General features: G+C 43.1%; 1 protein-coding gene across 1 annotated transcript in view; it reads right to left on the bottom strand.

The window, feature by feature from the left end:
- CDH22 (cadherin 22) overlaps nucleotides 1-20,585 on the bottom strand; it is a 542,246-nt gene that overhangs the window by 99,425 nt on the left and 422,236 nt on the right. The gene's annotated exons all lie outside the window — the stretch shown is intronic.

Here is a 20,585-nt window from a genome sequence, read left to right on the forward strand (position 1 = left end):
GCCCACCGGGCAGGTAAACAGGGGCATGCTTAAAAGACCTGCCTGCAACTGTGGTCACTGAGCCTACCATCAGCCTATTCTGAAATGGTAAGCAAAGTGGTGCTGGTGAGGGGGGGGCAGTATTGATCTGCAGAGGAAGGCAGAGAAGGAATTATAGTTTTGGGTGCACAGACGAGCAAGGCGAGCAAGGAGGGGAATGTACTGAGTGTATAGATGAGCAGAGGAGGCATGTAGAATTAAGTTGGGGGGGGGGTTGGAGTGGAGAGGTTGGGGGAGGTTTGGGTGCAGAGGTTATCAATCAGTGATTTATTGTTTGTCTCAGATCCAATCAATATTAAAGATGGCCCTGCCCATGGCACCTTGCTGCCTGCAAGCAGTGATTCCTGTGCTGACTCCGCCTCCAGAAACTCATCCTCTCAGCACCTCTGTAGTTCAAAAGTCAGGTTCTGAGAAATGTGTGACACAGCAGTGCCTACTCACAGGACATACTGACTACATGAGCCCCACGGACATGGGCCAACACCCCTCCTTCCCGCTCCTTTGGAGAGAGCCTGACGTTGACCAACAATGCCCCTGCCCCCCACCCGGGAGAGCCTTCCACTACCCCCTGTCGATAGAGAGACACTCATCTTCACACCTCTAGACATCCCTGGGAACGAGAGTCAGGCTCTGCATACACCTTCAAGCAGCCAACGGCCTCTCTCAGATCCCACCTAGTTCCCATGGTGTGCATGTACCTTCTTCCATCCCTTCTTCCTGGGGGGAGGTGCTGCCCCCCTTACAAATGCAGTCCTAGGCAAATGCCTTGTTTGCCTTGTAGTAAATATTCCCCTGACTACATGTCACAGAATTCAAGAAAATAAATGTGTGGGATCTTCACAAAGTAAGATTACAAACTTCCAAACTTCAAGATCATTCGGATTAATAGAAATAGGCTAAAAATAATTGAAACACAATGTAGATATTAATAAAATGCTTTTACATTTTGACCATGGGTACTCTTTAAGTGTAACATTTTCTGGTGTTTGTAAGTATTTCTCGACAGTTATAAAATGTGTTTATTCGATTGAGGGGTTCTATACACGAAAGCCAAGAATAACACCAGTTACTGACATTACTAGGATAATCAGATTCAGATAAATGTGTGTGTGTGGGGGGGGGTGTACTCATGGGTATGAAGTGGCTTGTGAGGAGGTGCAGTGTGTGGTGAGGTGGAGTAATTACACAAGGTCCAGTTGCAGGAACAAGAACTTCTATTAAAGGAAAGTCTCAATTCAACATACAGCCCAGCAGGAGAGCGCCATGTCAGCAAACACTCACAGTTGGGTGTGACTTGAGAACAGAGCAGGTTCCGATGCAACAACAGTGTCTGTTTCAGAGAACAGAATGCAGCTCGGCCGATCCAGTTTCAATGGGGAGGCTTTTAAACTAGGATAGCTTCCCCCTAGTCTATCCATCCTCGTCAAGAAGCTATCACTTTCACTGACAGATGGATGCTCTTTCCCTCTCCAATTCACTTTGCAAAATGCACGCCAAAACCTGGGGGCAGGCACTTAAAAGGGCTCTGCTAACTCAAGATGGCTGCCAGGGGTCACCTGAATACAGCGTAGCCAACTGGGACGCTGCCTTAGGGGACCGAGAAACCATAGAGAAACAGGGTTTCTCCTGACTCCCATTCCAGCTGCTGTACTGCTCCATTGAGTGCCACCAACAATGGAGGAAGCCTACAGGCTTAAGTGATTCTAAAGCCTGAAGGTTTTTTTCCTTAATGCATTCTCTGCAATAAGTTAAAAAGCCTTCTGTGTGCTGCCCCCCCAGCCCCCATGTACACTTACCTGAGCCCGATCTCGATCCAGCGATGTATACGAGAGCAGCGGCTCTCTTCGCTTTCTCCCTCCTCACTGGCAAAGAGACAGCAGTGGGAGCCATTGGCTGTCAATCACAAACTGTGAGGAGGGAGCGGAGGGCAGGGCCAAGCATGTCCATAGACACACAGAGCGGGACTCAGGAGAGAGCATGCATGAGTGTTCCATAACAAGCTGCTTGCCATAGGAGCACTTAGCATGGGGGAGGAGAAGACAGCACTGGCAGGTCACCCTAGAAGAGGAGGATCTTAGCTTCTCTGTGCAAAATCATTTTAAACAGAGCGGTAAAGGATCAAAACACTTATTAGATTTGTTTGCTCTTTGTGCCATAGTAAGGAGGTATGACCTTTTGTTTCAGGAACTTGACCGGATGTGAGAGAAAACGCCCACAAGGTTGGTGATCTCAAATTGTCTTTGGAAAAATCAGTGTTGAGACAAGGTCATCCAGCACCCAGGGCAAAGATACCAAACTGTGCCCCCCCTTTCATGATGTGCCAGCTTAAGGCCTCTGCTTATGGGGGTGTGCAATTAGCACCTCCTCCCAGCTCTCTCCATGCTGCTACCAGCACTGGTCTGACAGGAGTAGTGATATTGCTGTCACTACTCCTGTCAGCCTTCTAACAGAATGAACTCAGCAAAGGGAAATCCCCATCCTCACAATAAATTGTTGCACCTAGGGCAGCCTCCCCTCCAGCCCATTCCTTGTCCTGGCCCTAGGACCAATTACCCCACCTCCCAATTAAAGATATTCAGTACCTTCTTTTACTGTTTCAGAAAAAGCAAGAACCCCACCTCCTTCCCATTTGTACCCCCATTCCACCATCACTTTACAAAGTGTCATTCATTGACCTGCAGAGGAGGGTGCGGAACGCTTCGGTCTTTTAGAAAAAAATTTAATAACATGGGGGTGATATTACAAACAAAAAACATTTCCACTTTCAATACTTTCCCAAGTTCCTTCAGTGCCAATATTTTATACATGTATCTGGTGCCAATCTTTCCCAAACAGTTTAGTAGCAGAGTAGCCTTTGCATTATAAATATCTTATTTACAAGAGTTTGTCTCTTTGCTTCTAAATATGTATTGAGTGCTTCTTTCCATCCTCACAGTGACAGTTGCTGGAAAATCTCTTTTCCATTCTTCCCATTCTCTGACAGATGGCCAATGTTTGGATTCTAGCAATAAATAGTAATTGCTAGAAATCAGTTTTTGTCACTTCCTTCATTAGCGGCCGGTCTCATATGGTAATCTCTACGGTAAATGTATCCAGGTCATAGAGCCTAGATGTGGAAGATGGACTTATTGGTAAGCTATAAGCTGTTAGCAATACCAAACTTGTTGTGTAATTACAGTAATGCCTTAAACTTTGTTCCTGTATATCAATGATGTACTGTACATACTTAATTCTATAGCTCATCCATTAATGGCCTTCAGGGACAACACAGAGCTAGGTTAAATAAAATTAGGTTGTTAGAGGATCTTGAGAGATTTTCATCTGGGACTAGTTTTAAAGCTTTCCTAAAGATTTTAATGAGGTAATGTGGGTTATACATTTAATGAATATGAGGTATGGTGCAGGATCGAGAAATAATGCCTATTCTGGATGTAAATTAAAGTGACATTAAACCGTCCGTTTTTAAACATTTCCAGCAGCTGATTTAATTGCATGGTGAGTATGCAGCTTCTTCATCTTTAATCTTTGCTTATGTTCCAGTTTAAGCTGGTGCTTTGCTCCAGGTTTCCTATTTCAGGATGGCTCTTTCTCTTGGGCCATCCTATGGAGCCACCCTTTCATGCAGGGACAAGAGTTGTGTGCATCAACAGAAACACACAGCTCTATAGCCTACGATGGCAAAGCACTCCCCTGCTCCTCCCTACACCAAGCTAACAAACTGACTCAAACTGTACCCTCCACTGTTAACTCAAGTTCAGGGAAATGGCCCTGAGGAAGTGAGAGCCAGCAACATTGTAAGTTTTAAACTGCAAATGCTGGGGTAAAAATTTTTTACAAAGTTCACCGGGGAATGTTTTTTTTTTATTGTCTTCAATGTGTTTGGCCGGTTCACATTGGTGCACTGCAGTTTGAACGCAACGTGGGTGTATGCACTGTTTTTGTGCATTTTACTTGCATTTTTAGCTGAAGTCTCATAGACTTCTATTAGGTTGAGCATTTTTGACGCATTTTCTGAAAGAGCACCAAAGATGCAGCATGTGTGAGGAATGCCATGAGTCAGCCCCACTTCTCACTACTATCTGTGGCAAATGTTGTAGACCAGGACAGACATAATATATGTGCATACTCTTCAGATGCACAAGGTCCCTCTGGGACTAAAGGGTCAATTTTTACTAGTGTGGATCTGTAGAATGCTGGGACCCTTTCTACTGTCCCATAGACCTGAACATGACTCATTTTGTTTTACAGTTGTCAAGTACACATTGAATAAGTATTGTTACGTGTCCAGTAGTTGAATAAGGGACCCCAAAAATTGGTCTTGTACAGTTACCCTGGACTGGTGAAGATGTTCCACAAAGATCTAAGGGGAAAAAGCAAAACTGAAACAGAAACCTTAAGGACAACACATTTGGGCCACCACTGCTTACCTCCTTATGAAAATGCTAACACCTGGCAGCCTCTGGTGTCAATTTTGTAAGTCACTTACCTAGAACAAATAACTAGGTATAGCCAGTTTTTAAAATTTTAGATACAGGGAAACAGTAGGCAAGAAATAGAATATTCCCCACCAATATTTTCTTGCTGTCTGTGCCCCAGATGGGAAGATCCATTATAATTCTTTGTCCTAGTGACCACCAAGAGAAAAGGTGATGGAAAATCCAAACTTTTACAGTTGTCTCCAGAACAGGAATAGAAAGTAAATCTTTCAAAGGATGTACCTGTTTCAGTGACAGATGTATAAGAAGGGAAAGTGAAAAGAAATATTCCCAATATGAAACAGACAGCAAAAAAAAAAACTGACCGGGTTTTAACTCTTCCCTAATCTAAAATACTCTTATGCAGCCTGTTATATCAGAACTCACAGTTCGCGTGCTTTCTTGAGTTGGTGAATCAAAGTGTTGAAGCCAAAAGATTAGCCAGCAATGGAGGTCCACATATGACTGCACAGATTGAAGATACAGAAAAATACAATGAACTAGCACTTATGTTCAATTGCAGGGTCTTCCAAGAACTTGTATGTAGTCTCCCCCCAAACGCCCTTCACTAATTTTTCAACAAGATCAATAGCACAACTATCAGTCCTTCACACATACTAGGGTACTTGGTGTAATCTTAGATTCTGACCCCTTCTTTGGGCCTCACATCCAGTCACTGACTAGATCTTGCTGCCTTCAAATTTTCACAATTTGCCCCTTAAAGTGGTTCTAAAGGCTTCAGATTTTTTACCTTCATGCATTCTGTGTATGAAGGTGAAAAACCTTCTGTGTGCAGCAACACCCCCCCCCCCCAACACTTACCTGAGCCCCATCCTGATCCAGTGATGTCCATGAGAGCCTCAGTTCTCCGGGGGCTCTCACTCCTGATTGGCTGTGGGAGCCATTGAGTTAATCAGGGGAGGGATGGGGCAGGGCCGAGGCACAGCTCTATGTGTGAATGGACACGCAGAGCCACAACTCAGGAGTGTGCCTGCCCAGGTGCCTCTATAGCAAAGTGCTTGCTGTGGGGGCATCCGACTGCAGGGAGGGGCCAGGAGTGCCAGTGGGGGACCAGAGAAGAGGAGGATCAGGGTTGCTCTGTGCAAAACCATTGCACAGAGCAGGTAAGTATGACATGTTTGTTATTTAAAAAAAACAAAAAAACCAAGACTTTAGTATAACTTTAACTAACGACATCACAAATCTACTAATTCACTCCCTCATTATTTCCCACTTTGACTATTGCAACTCCTTTCTTGTTGGCCTACTTCTACACAGACTATACATCCTTCAGTCTGTTGGTAGACTTGGCCCCTTTCTGACCATCCATCTTTGTCAGTACCTCCACTAGCTTCTGCTAGTTCAACATATAGGCTCCATGAACACTGACAAAAAAATGCTAGAAAAACACTGCATAAAAAAGCACTTCACATGAGCGTTTTTTTCCGGCATTTTCCTCTTTTGTGTGCCGGCATTTCACTGGTTGTTAAGGAGTGGTTGAGCAAGCCTGGGCACAGTGTCCTTAACAACCGATGACAGCTGAATGTAAACAAAAAATTGCAGGCAATAAAAATTTGATAAAAAAAACAGAGTGTCTCCCAATCAATACCAGGCCCTTTGGGTCTGGTATGAATTTTAAGGGGAACCCCACACCAAATTTTTTTCAAACTGGCATGGACCCCCCCAAAATCCATGCTAGACCCTTATCTGAGCAGTCTGGCAGGCCAGAAATAGAAGGGGGGAAATCGATTTCCCCCTTGAACCATACCAGGCCACATGTCCTCAACATGGGCGGTGCTTTGGGATAGGGGGGGTAACCCCCTTCCAAGCACCTTGTTACCCCCTTCAAAGCACCTTGATGGGAACAAGGGCCTCTTCCCCACAACCCTGGGCAGTGGTTGTGGGGGTCTGCGGGTGGGGGGCTTATCGGAATATCAAAGCCCACTTTAACAAGGGGGCCCCCAGATCCCACCCCTCCCCCACGTGAATGAGTATGAGTAACAAGCATGCTGGGGTGATGAAGTCACAAGGGGGCGGGGGTCACCTGGTGATGTCACTGGGTGGACTCACCCCTTAGTTTATTTAGTGGCATGAGATGGTGTACCTGTCAGACGACAGAAGCCAGCGTTGTGTGCACCTCTTTTTTCTGGATGGTGGCTGGCATTCATCATGACTGGATTTGGATGTTGGGGACATTTATTTTTTGTTTTTTTCTTTGTTTTTGAATAAGGACTGAATGAAAAGGAGTACAATGAAACCCATACTCATTCATGGGGGGGCGAGATCTGGGGGTTCTGGTATGGATTTAAGCGGGGACCCTGCGTCATTTAAAAAAAAAATTGGAGTGGGATTTTATTAAAATTCATACCAGACCCAAAAGGGCCTTGTAGGGATTGGAGGAGGACTCCCACACTAATGTTTTGCTGGCAACTCTTTTGTTTACACTCAACCCTGCTGACAGCTTATGAATCCTCTGTTGTTAAGGATGTGGCGGACGCCCATTGAGAGAAAAAACTGGAAACTGGTGTTAAGGAGTATTTAGGAGCATTCAAAAACGCTTCTAGACTACAATAGCGTGCATGGACACATAGGATAGCAATTGTGGTTTCTAGAGGCAGGAAAAAAATGCTCAAAGCAGCTTCTAGGAGCTTATTTTTAAGCTAGTGTGCATGGAGCCATAAAATAAAGAATATTAGCAAAGCCATCCATAACTTTCCCACCAGGTACACCACCAACTTCACTTCAAAATATCACACAAACTGTTCAGTCCGCTCTTCCTATGACCTGCTGTCTAAATCCCACGTAACCTCCCCCCATGCATGTTTCTAGGAGCCTCTTCCATCCTCTCAAACTCCCTACTCCAATCTGTCTGGCTATCTCCTACTCCACCTTTAATCTGCATTCATACTTCAGCACTTTGTAGCTTGCAGCTCGAAGCTCCAAAAATGCTCAAATGTAAAGAAATCAATTGTTCTCTATGGTACCTTTTCACACCTGATCATGCTACCATAGAAAACAATAGATTTTTTAAGTTTGAGCATTTTTGGAGCTTCAAGGTTCAAACTCCAAATCACTCAAGTGTGAATTCAGCCTAAGATTTATTCCTGAAAACTCATCTCTTCAGAAAAGCCTACCCCACCTCCAGGCTCGGACTTGGACAAAAAATAGGCCAGGGCATTTTAGACCAGGGGCGGACTGACCATTTGGAAACTCGGGCACCTGGGTGTCCCATGAGATGTCCCTGGTAACTTTTTCATAGGCTTTTTTGAGTTTGGGCAAGGACACAGGGGTCCCATGATACCCTATTGCCCGGGGGCCCCATGAGTTGTCAGTCCGCCCCTGTTTTAGACTGAGCAGTCCCATGCCCAGAGACCCTTTCCTCCCTGGTGGTGGAATGTCAGGGTCCGGTAGAAAGAAAGAAGCTGGGGAGTGTAGGCGGGGCAGACACACGAGGAGAAGGCGGGAGGAGGAGGGACAGAACCAGCTTTCTTTCCCCTCTCCCATCTGCGGTAGTGGGGGAACTGTTAGCATTGGGGACAGTCTATCTTGACAGATCCCCCCGCAGCAGCTGTTGGGAGGGGGGAACCTGACAGCAGCGCTGCAGGAGATGAGGGGGCGGCCACGGGGGGAACATACAGGAGCCCACGGCAGCAGGAGATGATAGGAGGGGTGGCCGGGTGACACAGAGGAACCAGACTGTACATTTCTCTCCTGCCATAAGCAGCTGAGAAGCAAGCATTCAGTGCCAGCAGCAGAGAAATGCATGGTCCGGTTCCTCTATGTGCCGCCTGACCACCCCTCCTGTCCAGGCATCCCCGGCACACCGGCAAATACCTTGTGTGCCCTATGGCTAGTCCGGGCCTGCCCACCTCCACCTAAAACTGTATTTCTACCGATTCCATCAGCTCATCCCTCACAGTTGTTACATTTTGTACCATTTTCCCCTCCCTGTTAGTTTGTAAACTCTCTCAAACGGCCATCCTAATCCTAGTCCTCCTAATCCGCCTGTATTATAACTGTAATGTCTTCCTTTATTTTGTAAAGGGCTGCATAGACTGTTGGTACTACTGTTTATAAATTCTGAATAATAATAATAATAATTTCTGATTATTTTAAGTCAATCCTTTTTTTCTAACATCCTGTTGCAACTGTCCAATGGTGTCTTACTATATTTTCATTTTGTGTTAGAAATTACAAGGGTGATGTTAATCTCCCGTGAAAGATTGAACTATGTGCTGGCAGTCACATAATTATTTTAGAGCTACACAGTGGGTTATTAGTAGCCCAACTGTGCTACTAAAATTGCTAACAATTACTCAGTAGGAGTAACAATTGATCATCAAACAGATGGAGCAAATAGCTTCAAATGAAGTAAGCTACATGAATAGCATGCAGTAGCAATGATTGGAGTATTATCAAATCAACCAAGACTACTGCGTACTATGCATGCTACTTGAGTAGTTTACACCATAGGGAGCCATGTGTTCCAATTTATTGTTACCCTGGTAATTATTCTCTAAAAAAATTTCAATAGCACAAATGAGCAGCTAATATACCCCTATGTAGATCTAACCCAGGGGTCTCCAAGTTTTCTAAATAAAGGGTCAGTTTACTGTCCTTCAGATTTTATGAGCGCTGGACTGTGGCCAGTGCAAGTAGAAAATGCCCCAATATCAGTGGGAGTAAACAATGTGTCCAGCTGATCATCAGTGGAAGTAAAAAGAATTTCATAGCACCTGTGGTCAGTAGGAGCAATAGTGTCCCATCACTGGTATTAGTTGGAGGAATAGTGCCCTGTCATTTGTATTAATGGGAGAAATAGTTCCCCATCCTTGGTACCAGTGGGAGGAATAATGCTCAATCATTTCTAACAGTGAGGGAATTTATGCCCCATTGTTTATATTACTGGAAGGAATAGTGCCCCATTTATGAAGCTTTCTATACTCTGTGCGGTTTTTCTCTTTTTCATGCCTTTCATTTTTTTTTTCTATTTGTCATACCTACTGCTGCTTTGCTAATCACTATCTGCACAGTCTACCTTGCTGTCTCATTCTGTCTGGCGCAGCTGTCTTTACTTTATACAGGGCTTTTTCTTTCTCTGCTTAGTTGCTTACCTTGTCTTCCTGCCTAGATGAGTTAGTCCTCTGGGTTTTGGCTCTGTTATTTCTTCATTTTCCAATCTGACTGATTTTCATCCTCAGATACTTCACTACTTCCTGTGTGTTATTTAGCATAAAGTCACCCAGAAAATGGTGCCTGGAACAAATGCTATGGACACAGCATCAACACATGTTTGACCCCTAGTGTTGGCTCTGAAATGGTTAGAAGGAAGCCACCATAGTGAACACTTCATTGCACTGGCCCGCTCCCTTCATTAGGCAAGGATGGCCAACTAGGGGCCAACTGACACCTGCTCTCAAACTTCCAATACTGCAAGTGCAATGGACACGGGGACTAGAAAAGTTTGGCCGGGTGGCAAAACACAAATAATTTGCCCATTCATGGTGAAGAAAAACTCTTGTGGACTAAAGGAAGTGGACTAAATTGTGCTGTAGTGCTGCAGTAATTGATGGCCATGTTGAAAGTTCGGTGTTCTTAAAAGACATGGTTTATTGTGACATACCCTTTTCACATCATCCAGCATTGGTTTTCTGAACAGCAAAGAAAGACGGTGCTGGAAGACTTCCCTATGCCAGGCACAGGTAGGTATAGAGAGAAGATAGCTATATGTTGCCCTGAAGCTGTCACTTACTTCAAGTCTCTGATCAATTTCTGAATAGTAAAGTATCTTTGCTCAGGGCCTCCAGCCCAGCATATCTTAGTAGTAATGGCCCCGGGTGCAAATGCCCCCCTCACCCCCAGCTACTCCTCTGAACAGATGTCTTCATACTTACCCTCTGTAGTATTCAAATCTCACTGCAATGTTGAGCAATGCTGCTCAGGAATGAACTGTCTTTTTCAAACCAATGGTCATACATGGATACCTGCCTCGTTAATCTTAGTTCCTCAATACAATGCATGAAGTGCTTTAATTCTGTCAGGGACAGCTATTAGGAGATAGAAAGGGAATTTCTGTTGCTTGCCCTGTGATGTTGAAAAAGCTTCCATTATAGTTATTAATGGGAACACAGGCTAGCTGCTCTTTATGTAACAGCTTAACCCATGAAATGAATGGTGGGTCATATCTGCTCATGACTTCCATAAATAAGGTGCTTGACGTCTAAGGCTTTAAAATTGTCCGTTGCAACCACTGATCTCTTCACTTCATCATTATAAAGATAATGCAAATTTTAGGAGTGCCTTCTATATTTAATATCGGCTCTGCTGCTTACTGTTTGATCACCACTAATAACCGATTCAACATGATGGCCAACACAAGAATTTTCACATCCAAGATGGGTCTGTATTAGTCACAGTAGAATGAATCCTAACCAGGATTTCATATCAGCACAATTAATGACTCTTGCATAGAAGAGGGAGATATTTTGAACAATTTGGCAGGAAAATCATGTAGGTCAGGTGTTTTATGTGTCACAGAGCCAGTGATAACAGAAAATATCTCTTCCTCGGTTAAAAAGGAGGCTAATTCTACCCTCTGCTGATCATCTTGTTGTCTTTGGGTGATTAAGCTCAAATATGAGGATAATTTATCTTGTGTATTTTGCAATCTGATATGGTAATGGTGGCTTCATAGAGAGGTAAAGACCTCGCTAAATTCATAAAGAGACAAGAGGTGGATTCTAGAGATTCTATGTGAGCACAGAGGTGTAAATGCTCTACAACTCCACATTTGAATTGAGGCTGAGGGTACTTTCCAGCATGCAACCACACACAGTGCACCCACCAGTGTTTTTTTTTTTTTGCTGGAATCCCTTCACTTTTTCCGCCATCATGTTGAACAATCTCTAACCCTTGACACATTAAAGTACCAACTTTTGAGTTTGGCATCACTTCAGTCCAATTTTCACCAGTATATAAAGCCCTGATTTAGGGGTCCCTTAGAATCCCTGAAGCTTGTTGACTTTTTTTTGAAGATGCACAATGATAAACTGGACTCTCAACTACAATGCTTCTGTTGTAAATCTCTAAGGGCTCATGTACACTGCAGCTGATAAACTCGCATTCAGGAGCTTTTCTGCGTTTTTTTTAGCAGCCCCTGAACTCTCCCTAATGTTTTCCTATGTGTCCATGTACACATAGTCGTTTATAGTCATTTACAGGCAGTTGAGTTTACAGTAGTTTTTTGAACGCACCAAACTTGCGTTCAGGAGTAGATTTTATCAGCGTTTCAAACGCCAAACGCTTGTAAACGCGGCTAACCGTGTTTATAAGCGTTTGCATTTAGAAGCGTTTTTTAACTGTTCCATATCCAGATGCTGTCTAGAGCCTTTTTTCATCATCAGAAATGCATGCAAAGTGTTTTCCATGTATTCAAATGGACCTGGTGCACCAGAGCAGTCAGTTCCAGGTTTTGCGTGAAGGAACAAATGGTAGAACGTGCCGCATTATGATGGGATCCATAGTGAATACAACCAGAAAAGACAGGTCATCTAAACACATACTGCTCTCTCTGCTTCTGCTCTTTCTATTTCTCTTAAAATGTCTGAAATAGTTAATTTTTTACTGTTTTTCAGTGCATTCTGGGCATTTTGGAAGGTCTCCTGAGGTATCGTAAAAAAAAAAGATTCTAAATGCAAATGCCCATAAACGCGGTATGTAAACGTGGCTAAACAGATGTTTTTCAACCTACGTTTTCCAGCAGTTTCCATCGTTCAGGAGAGTTTTCCAAACGTTCCGTGTACATGAGTCCTAAATTTTTATATACTAAAAAAGCTGTCTACAAGTTGCCAACTGCTACAGGCCATCAAGGCAACATCTCTTACTTCTTTTCACTCATTCACCTTGTATACTCATCAAGGATTATTTTGTGGTGAGAAGAATATCAAGGAGCACACATAAAGACTGCTGGAAAACTTTACTAATCTTTATCATTAACTGCTTATTACTTGGCAGTGTAGCAGAAACATACTATGTCTGTCTGAGATGCCATCCCAATATTGTGCGCACCTTGCTGTGCAAGAAGCAAATGCACATAGACGAACAGGGAGCAGCCAGCATTTCCATGGTGCTCCCTAAGCTTCCCAGATGGGTCTGTTGCTAGGAGAGGGGGCCTTCATGCTGCTTTGGACTGACCTTTGCCACTGGATTCTCTTCAGCATACTACACACTAACCACCAGTTATCAGTCCAACTTATCTCCTTTTCCACCCCAGCACCTCCCTGACTGGCCAAGTGAGGACCTCAATGAATTAAAAAACAAAGAAGTGCTGGGACTTAAACATCTGAAGAGCTAAATGGGTCAAGTTTGGCAGCTCACAACACACAGGACTTACCCTCCAGAGGGTACTCCACAGGTTACCAGAGAAACAAAATATGTAGTAATCGAAGAAGAGCCAGGTAATACCTGTATGCATATTTCTTTATTTCCAAAATGCCCTGAGAACTCCTCAAAGCCAGACCACTATATTATGCAAATTGTGACCAGAGCTTGCATGTCATGCCATGACCTGTCCCCTTTATTTTATTTATTTCAGGTACTTATATAGCACTGTCAATTTACCCAGCACTTTACATGTGTGTATATATACATTGTACATTCACATCAGTGCCTAACCCTCAAGGGCTGTACAATCTAAGGTCCCTAACTCACATACATACATATCCATACTAGGGCCAATTTAGACAGGAACCAATTAACCTGCTAGCATGTCTTTGGAGTGTGGCAGGAAACCGGAGTACCCAAAGGAAACCCACGCAGGCACAAGAAGATCATGCAAACTCCAGGCAGGTGGTGCTATGGTTGGGATTTGAACCAACAAGTGCCATTGTGTTGCCTTATGTGTTATTGCTTTTGTGTTATAAACAGCCTCAAGGGCCAACAGGGAAAGTGAGCAGGTGACAGGATGACCACTTTGAAACATCCGTTTGTAATTTACATACATAGTGTTCTGGGAGCCTGGGGCAATCTTTAAAAAAATTTAACATTTTATAACATCTAGAGGTATCAGTTTTATCATTCTACAGCCAATTTACAAGATTTGACTGGCTGGAAAGCTGGGCTCTTTTAGGGGAGTCTCAGCCATGTTGCCAGCTAGTCTGGGCTAGACTTCCTTTTCCTGGCTAGGGTATATAAAGTGGGGGAGGAACTGCTAGGTGGTTTGGTGCATGGGAGGAATTAGCCATGAAGAGGTGGTGGCAAGATAGGCATGTGCTTTCCTTCAGTGGGCCCCAGTTTAAGCCTGGTTCAGTGTCCTCTTTTGACAGAACTCTGCCTTGATGCCAGCCAGTCTGGTTTGGATTTCTTCTCCTTGGATAGGGTATCCAAGAGAGAGAGGAACTACTAGGTAGATTAGTACATGGGATGAGCTAGCCATGAAGAGGTGGTGGCTAGATAGCTAAATGCTTCTCCTCAGCAGGCCCAAGTCTGGCCTGGTTCAGTGCCTGGCCTATTTCCAACAAGTATGGGTTGGACTTCTTCTCCCTGGCTAGGGTATAAAAAGTGTGCGTGTGTGTGTGTGTGTGTGTGGGGGGGGGGGGGGGGGATTTGCTAGGTAGATTGGTGCATGGGAAGAGCTAGCCATGAAGAGGTGGTGGCAAGATAGCCAATATTTGACAGAACCTCCATTTTTCTTTAAAGGAAAGCTGCAGAAAAAACAAATACCCCCTCCTTTATGTAGAAGGCACCCTTTGGTTGCTTGACTTGCCTTCTCTACACCTGTCCATGGCTCCAATCTGTATTTTAGTACAACAGGATATTGGGTACACATGGCTGCTCTCCAAGAAAAGTAGTCAAGTCAAGGGAAAAGTCAAGCACTAACTATAGAGTATTGTTGATATTTGCGCAGGATGTGTACATGGACTATAACAGGGATCGGGATGGTAAATAGAGCGCAGATGGTAAGTATAGGCACCAGAGAGCATCAGCTGGGGTTTTTAATTATTTTAATATGGGTTCACGCGAGGGTATATGCTTTCATTCACAGTAAAAGAGGCTGAACCAGCATGTGAATTGCAGGCGCAGCCACTGCCGGTCACATCAAGTTGGACAGGACCTGAGCAGCCAACTGCAACAAATCAATTAGTTGGGTGAGTTTACACACATTATTTTTAAAAGGATAGCTCTCAAGTGACATTAACATTCTGGTTTAAGAAACAACCTGTCAGGGTTCCTTTGTGGGGAAGGCAAGTGAAGAAATGATTTTATGCATATAGGTACAATGCCTAATATTATATGCATGCAATTAAGAGAAGAAATGCACAGCTAAGTGCAGAACAATAACAGCTTTCTATATTATTTTTCTCATATTGTTTATGGGATTATTGCTGTAATAACATGATGGGATTGTGTACAGAAAAAAGAATGCATGTCCCCTCCATATGACAGAATATTACAATGTTACTACTGTGTATAGCACCCATCAATACAAAGTCAATTATATTCGCTGAAGTGCCTTATTGCAATCAAAAGGAATGTGATTTGCTATCGCCGAAGCATTGTTTCAAATCACACGTAATCCAACTTAAGCTTTTTAAATAAGCAGAATTTAATATTCAGTTGTTTGGCATCCCCAGAGAAAGAGAAAACTTCAGCACTTTCCTTTAATTCTCTGCAAGTTAATTAAACGTGTGAGCTTTGTGTTTAATCCCTTTTATATCTAAAATAGATCTCTCCGTATTCTGTCTTCCGTGGCTGGCTCTGACCCTATAATCCTATTAAACAAGCGAGATCTGCACTGGAAGAACATGGCACCTTGTTACCAGCAGGGGGCACTACTGTCATCCGCAAATACAATGTATGCTGCAAGGTATGTGTGTAGGTCTGTGATTAGTTTATGCCTGGGTAACAGGTTTTTTTCAAGTGAAATTGAGATTGTGCTATATTGATGTGTACAAGCACACGGTCACCCATTATAACACACAGAATTAAACGCAATGTGGTTGAGCCGGCTAAGGACGACAGGGAACATACAAAACACCAGAGCTGCAAATCAGGCAATTTAAAGTGTTTCCAAATGGCATGGTGCCCAGTTTTATCTACTATCTCTGAGTAACTTGGCAGCTGGGAGCCCTGGAGTCAGCGTGGTTGCGGCTCTGGAGTCTTGAGAGTTTCACGAAATGGAAGAGATTTCGAAGTTTCCGTTAAATGTTTGGCAGTACATAAACAAAAACTAAGTTCCTTGCATGCACACAGCTTGACAAATATAGATCTGGTTCAGCTCTACACGCTAGAGGCATATATGCTACAAATAATGCCAGGAATGGCCATAAAGTCAGCAGGAACTGGTTTAATCCCACATTAGAAAATAAGTCTTTACGTAAGAGGAAGAAACAGTAAAAAGGTCTAGCACTCACAAATTTTGGTCATAGTGGCCTTGCCTGTAAATAGCCACACCTTGTGAAGATTGGAGACCTGTTCTGCCCCAAATTTCTGTTTGTGAAAAGCAGGCAGGTCTGACTAGGGCTAGGGCCAGGGATGTGACATGGTTCTTTAGAACCCAAGGCCAAAGCATTACCCCCAACAAGCTGTGGACTACCTCAGCAGCATAGATTGTGGGCAATGCCAACCAAAGATTGCACCCTTCTCCTGCTGTAGTGACTGGGGGCCTCCTTTTCTGCCTAACCCTTGGCCTGGCTTGGGGAGCTTACAAGTCTATTTAACAAATGATAATGTTCCTGTTTTGCCTAAGGTTGCCTTGAGCTATTGTCCTTAGCTTTTGGTCACAGCATCATGACATTATCAATCTGTAAGTAATGAAATTAAATCACTTAGTTTGCTGCACTGGGGTCTCAGAATCACTTGTTATAACTGTTGCTGCTAGTGGCTAGTAAACTGACTGGATATACTGTTATTGAGTGAGCTTTGATGTATATAATGCCTAACATGTTGTGGAGGGTTCTCACATCCTGGTGGGTCTGATTCACAGCAAGGCCCTGTGGCCCTCAGGGCGAAAGACAGAGTGAAAAGGATTCCACCCCTCATGGACTGTGGGGTTGCATTTACTATGGGTCAGGTTGGTTGTGAGCAGCCTTGCAGACCCTGTGGTCACAAGATGGTGACAAGTTCCCCAACAGTACAAGACTAGTGGTAGCCCAGCCCCTCATATTCCATGACCTATGGTAGGCCCTCTGGCACAGGAACTGGCTTATAAACGTAGCTAGGGAATGGTACACATGTGCGTTGAGGGCCCATGCACACCTTTTATCTGTTGAAGAATGTTGCACTAAGGCAGCCTAATTTTGAATGGGTTCTAAACATGCTTCTTAAAGCAGTTGGCTATCCAGCATGCACCTCCCAGTTTCTCAACTACGCAGTAATGACACTGCGAGGCACATTTTGTTGTTCTAAGGTTGCTATTGAAATAGTGGAGTCAGAGGAAGTTTTTGCCCTGTTGGTATAGCAACCTTATAACAACAGAAAACATGGAATGAAGCAAGAGAGGCAAGTGCAGTTGGGGAAAGGATAAAGCCCTGCTTTGCAGCAGGTCTCCCTGTGAACGTGCTTGCACAGTATTCTAGTAGACGCTCCCACAATGTTCTTCTTCAAAAATGGTGCCTAACTCCTCCCAATGGTGTCATTTCCGGTCAGCAAATAACATGATAATAGAAGGTTTAGATGCCTGAAGACTCCTGGGATCGATGGCATAGATATCCCAGGAGTCAACGGAGCAGGCTGATTACATAAGCCCTAGGCGGCCGAAGCTATAAAAAAGATACTTTTTGACAACATTACACAGTTTACATATCCAAAGATAACAGTACTATGGGTGTGCATTAAAATAAGGCTAAGTGTAAAAAAAAATAAAATTTTCAGGTTAGGCCAGCCTTTCTTTAAACCTTTTTACCCCAGAGAAACCCTTAAAATCATTTCAGGTGTCAAGGAACCCTTGCTAAAACAAATTAATTGTTAAGCAATGTGAAAAATCCCAGTTACATTTGCGACCAGTGGGAGGAATATCCCCTTTACAGTGATGGTCAGAATGCACCCCTTTACAGATAGCTAAAACAATTGGTGTCATGCAGCTCACTTTGTAAAGTGTGGTTTAACATGGTACTAGGCAGGGACCATAAAATGGAAGGTCAGCCAGTCACAGCTTGGTTCTCAACAACCCTGGTTGAGAAAGGTTCAGTAAAGGGGCACCACCAAAATTTTGTTAACGTTGTATCTCAACTACATTTGACTTTTTTTTTGTTATTTTCCTCAGCATTTTCAGACCATATTGATGACAAGTCTAGAGCACATAATTCCTCCCATTTCCACTGACACCAATTTTGGGGCATAATTTCTCCCATTGACACAAAAAAATTGACACAAACAAGGCACTATTCCTTTAGTTTATCACTGATGATGGGATGCTATACCAATGATGTGACACCATCCTTCCCACAGACACCATCAATAGGGCTACATTCCTTTCACTAATATCAATGATGGCGTACTATTCCTCCTCCTACTGACTACTGCTATGTATTTTTCTTACTCCCAAGCCTGGAGTACTGTTGCTGATGCCGGGGAATTTTCTATTTCTTCTCCTCCACAGTCTGGCCCTCCTATAGTCTGAAAGACAATAAACTTGCCCTTTATTTCGAAAGTTTGGTGACCCCTAGTTTAGACCATACAGCTTTTTTATGCTCTGAAAATTTGAGCATTTTGGATCCTTTGCAATTAAAATGCATTATACGTACTTTACAAAATCCAGGGCTTTTTTTTCAGAGAATAGGTGCAGAAACTCCCCCCTTCTGAGTCCCCCCTTTTCTCTGCCCTCTACCCACCTCAGAGCACCATTCCTTGGTACCATCTCCTACTCACCTCCCAGTACTGCCCCATTTAGAGAATACAGAACCAAGTATCATTTAGTGGATATAATTTGTATGGAATGTGTTAATGATAACAAGAAAAGTAGTAAAATAGATCCCCTGCAGCTAGCAATAACAGACCCCAGCAACTACAGACCCCATCAGAAACAATAGATCTCATCCACAACAATAGGCCCCCAGCAACAATAGACCCTCAGCAGCAACAACATATTTCCCAGCAGCCAGCATCAGTAGACCTCTCCGTCAGCAGTAGATCCCTCCCAGCAACAACTGACCCCCACCAACATAAGACCCCCCCAGCAAGAATAGATCTCCCACCAGGAATAATAGAATCCCACACAAAAATAGATCCCCTCCAACGACCCCCTAGAAGCCATCATCAATAGACCTTCCAGCACAAAACCGCACCCCTTGCCATTACATACATTCAGTGCTGGAAGTGTTGGAACTGTGTTCCCCCACGTCCCCCCTGTGTACTTTGGCTTTTGTCTATGTATTTGTTTACTAAAATTTAAATTATATGGATGTAGGGTGTATAATTTTGTTTCACAACAGAATCTATTGTTCCTTATTTAAATATAGGGTGCAATTAAGGAAAACAGATTGTTTGGAATCTCCTATGGTTCCCACCCTATAGAAGCCAGACTAAGAGAAGAGGGAATTGATGAGTTTGCATAATTTATGAAAAACAATCAAAAACGGGCTACTGAAGACGCCTTCTCACTTTTAGACTGCAGATATATCTCACTACATTGTATAATGCAGCTGCAGACAGGTGAAATGTAAATAAAGCAGTATGACGACAGCTCCCAGAGCACAAGGAAAGCAGAGACAATACTAAAATGTTTTAACTGCAAAAATCACTGGATTGCTTGACCGCATTTGCATTTTTTTCTTACCTCCTAAATGTAAGTGACAGGAACTGGAAGGTCCTATGTGGTAACACAGGAATACAGGACATTCCCATGCTCCCCCTAAGCAGTCTGCTGGCATTATATAATTACCATCAGCTCCTTCCTAATACTCCCACACTCTAAAAAAGTCCCTTCTTTCACAGAGCTGTAAAAGGAAGCTAGTGAGCTGTTCTATCTGTAAAACACACTTGCACATTGTTCATGAGTGTCTATCACAGATCAGCTCCCCCCCCCCATCTTGTGATTTGCTACAAGGCTACAATGTTGCAGTCTGGAGAAGACGAAGAAATGCTTTTGTCTGCCAGCAGCAGCAGACTGCCCATATGGAAGAAAAATGTATATTAAAAATATTCTTCCCAAATATATTGCCATATATTTGAAATGCTAAAATTTTAACCATATTCAATATATTTCAAAATATATTTCAATAAATAAATATATATATATATATATATATATATATATATATATATATATATATATATACATACTGAATGTTGAAATGCGTTTTTATTACAAAATATATGACAAATATTTTTAAAAACATATTTCAAATATACTGTATGTCTTTAATAATAAAAATCTTTTTGGAATGCATTTACAAATATATGTAAAAATATATCTTAAAATTACTTTTTTATATGTGAAAACAAATCTGAAGAATATACTTAAAAAATATAAATTTTAAAAATATATATTTTTTAATATGTTCTTCAGATTTTTTTTAACACATCTAATGATTGGTAAGCTGCAATGTATTACCTTTTTAGTTTATGGTTTAATACCACTTTAACGACTTCCCATCCATAGGGTGTCATATGAAGTCTTGGACTTTCAGTGGTTATACTTGGGATAATGCCTGCAGCTGCAGGCAACATTCCAGTGTGTAAATATTTTGGCTGATGATGCTAAATAAAGTAAAAGTGATCCCAGAGGCTAAATAGTTGCTGGATCGCTTTTACAAGCGGTGGGAGGGAGTCCCCCCTGCCCTCTTCTGGCGCCCCATGAGATGCCCCTGGTACCTTTTTCATAGGCTTTTTTGAGTCTAGGCAAAGACACAGGGGCCCCATGATCCCCTATTGCCCGGGGGCCCCATAAGTTGTCAGTCCGCCCCTGCACTGGAATACGAGACACGTGCAAGTCCTACCAAATGGGAGACACTTAGAGTACACTGACGCGTTTCGAAGGGGGATCCCCTTTTCATCACAGCTCTGGTATGGTGGTGATCAGGACATTGGTATGGTGTATGGGGGTGTTTTTGTGCTCTCTGGGAAAGGCAACAG

Source organism: Staurois parvus, unplaced genomic scaffold, assembly GCF_062004578.1.
Source record: "Staurois parvus isolate SC_StPar_1 unplaced genomic scaffold, SC_StPar_1.0 ptg000473l, whole genome shotgun sequence".
Classification (NCBI taxonomy): Eukaryota; Metazoa; Chordata; class Amphibia; order Anura; family Ranidae; genus Staurois; species Staurois parvus.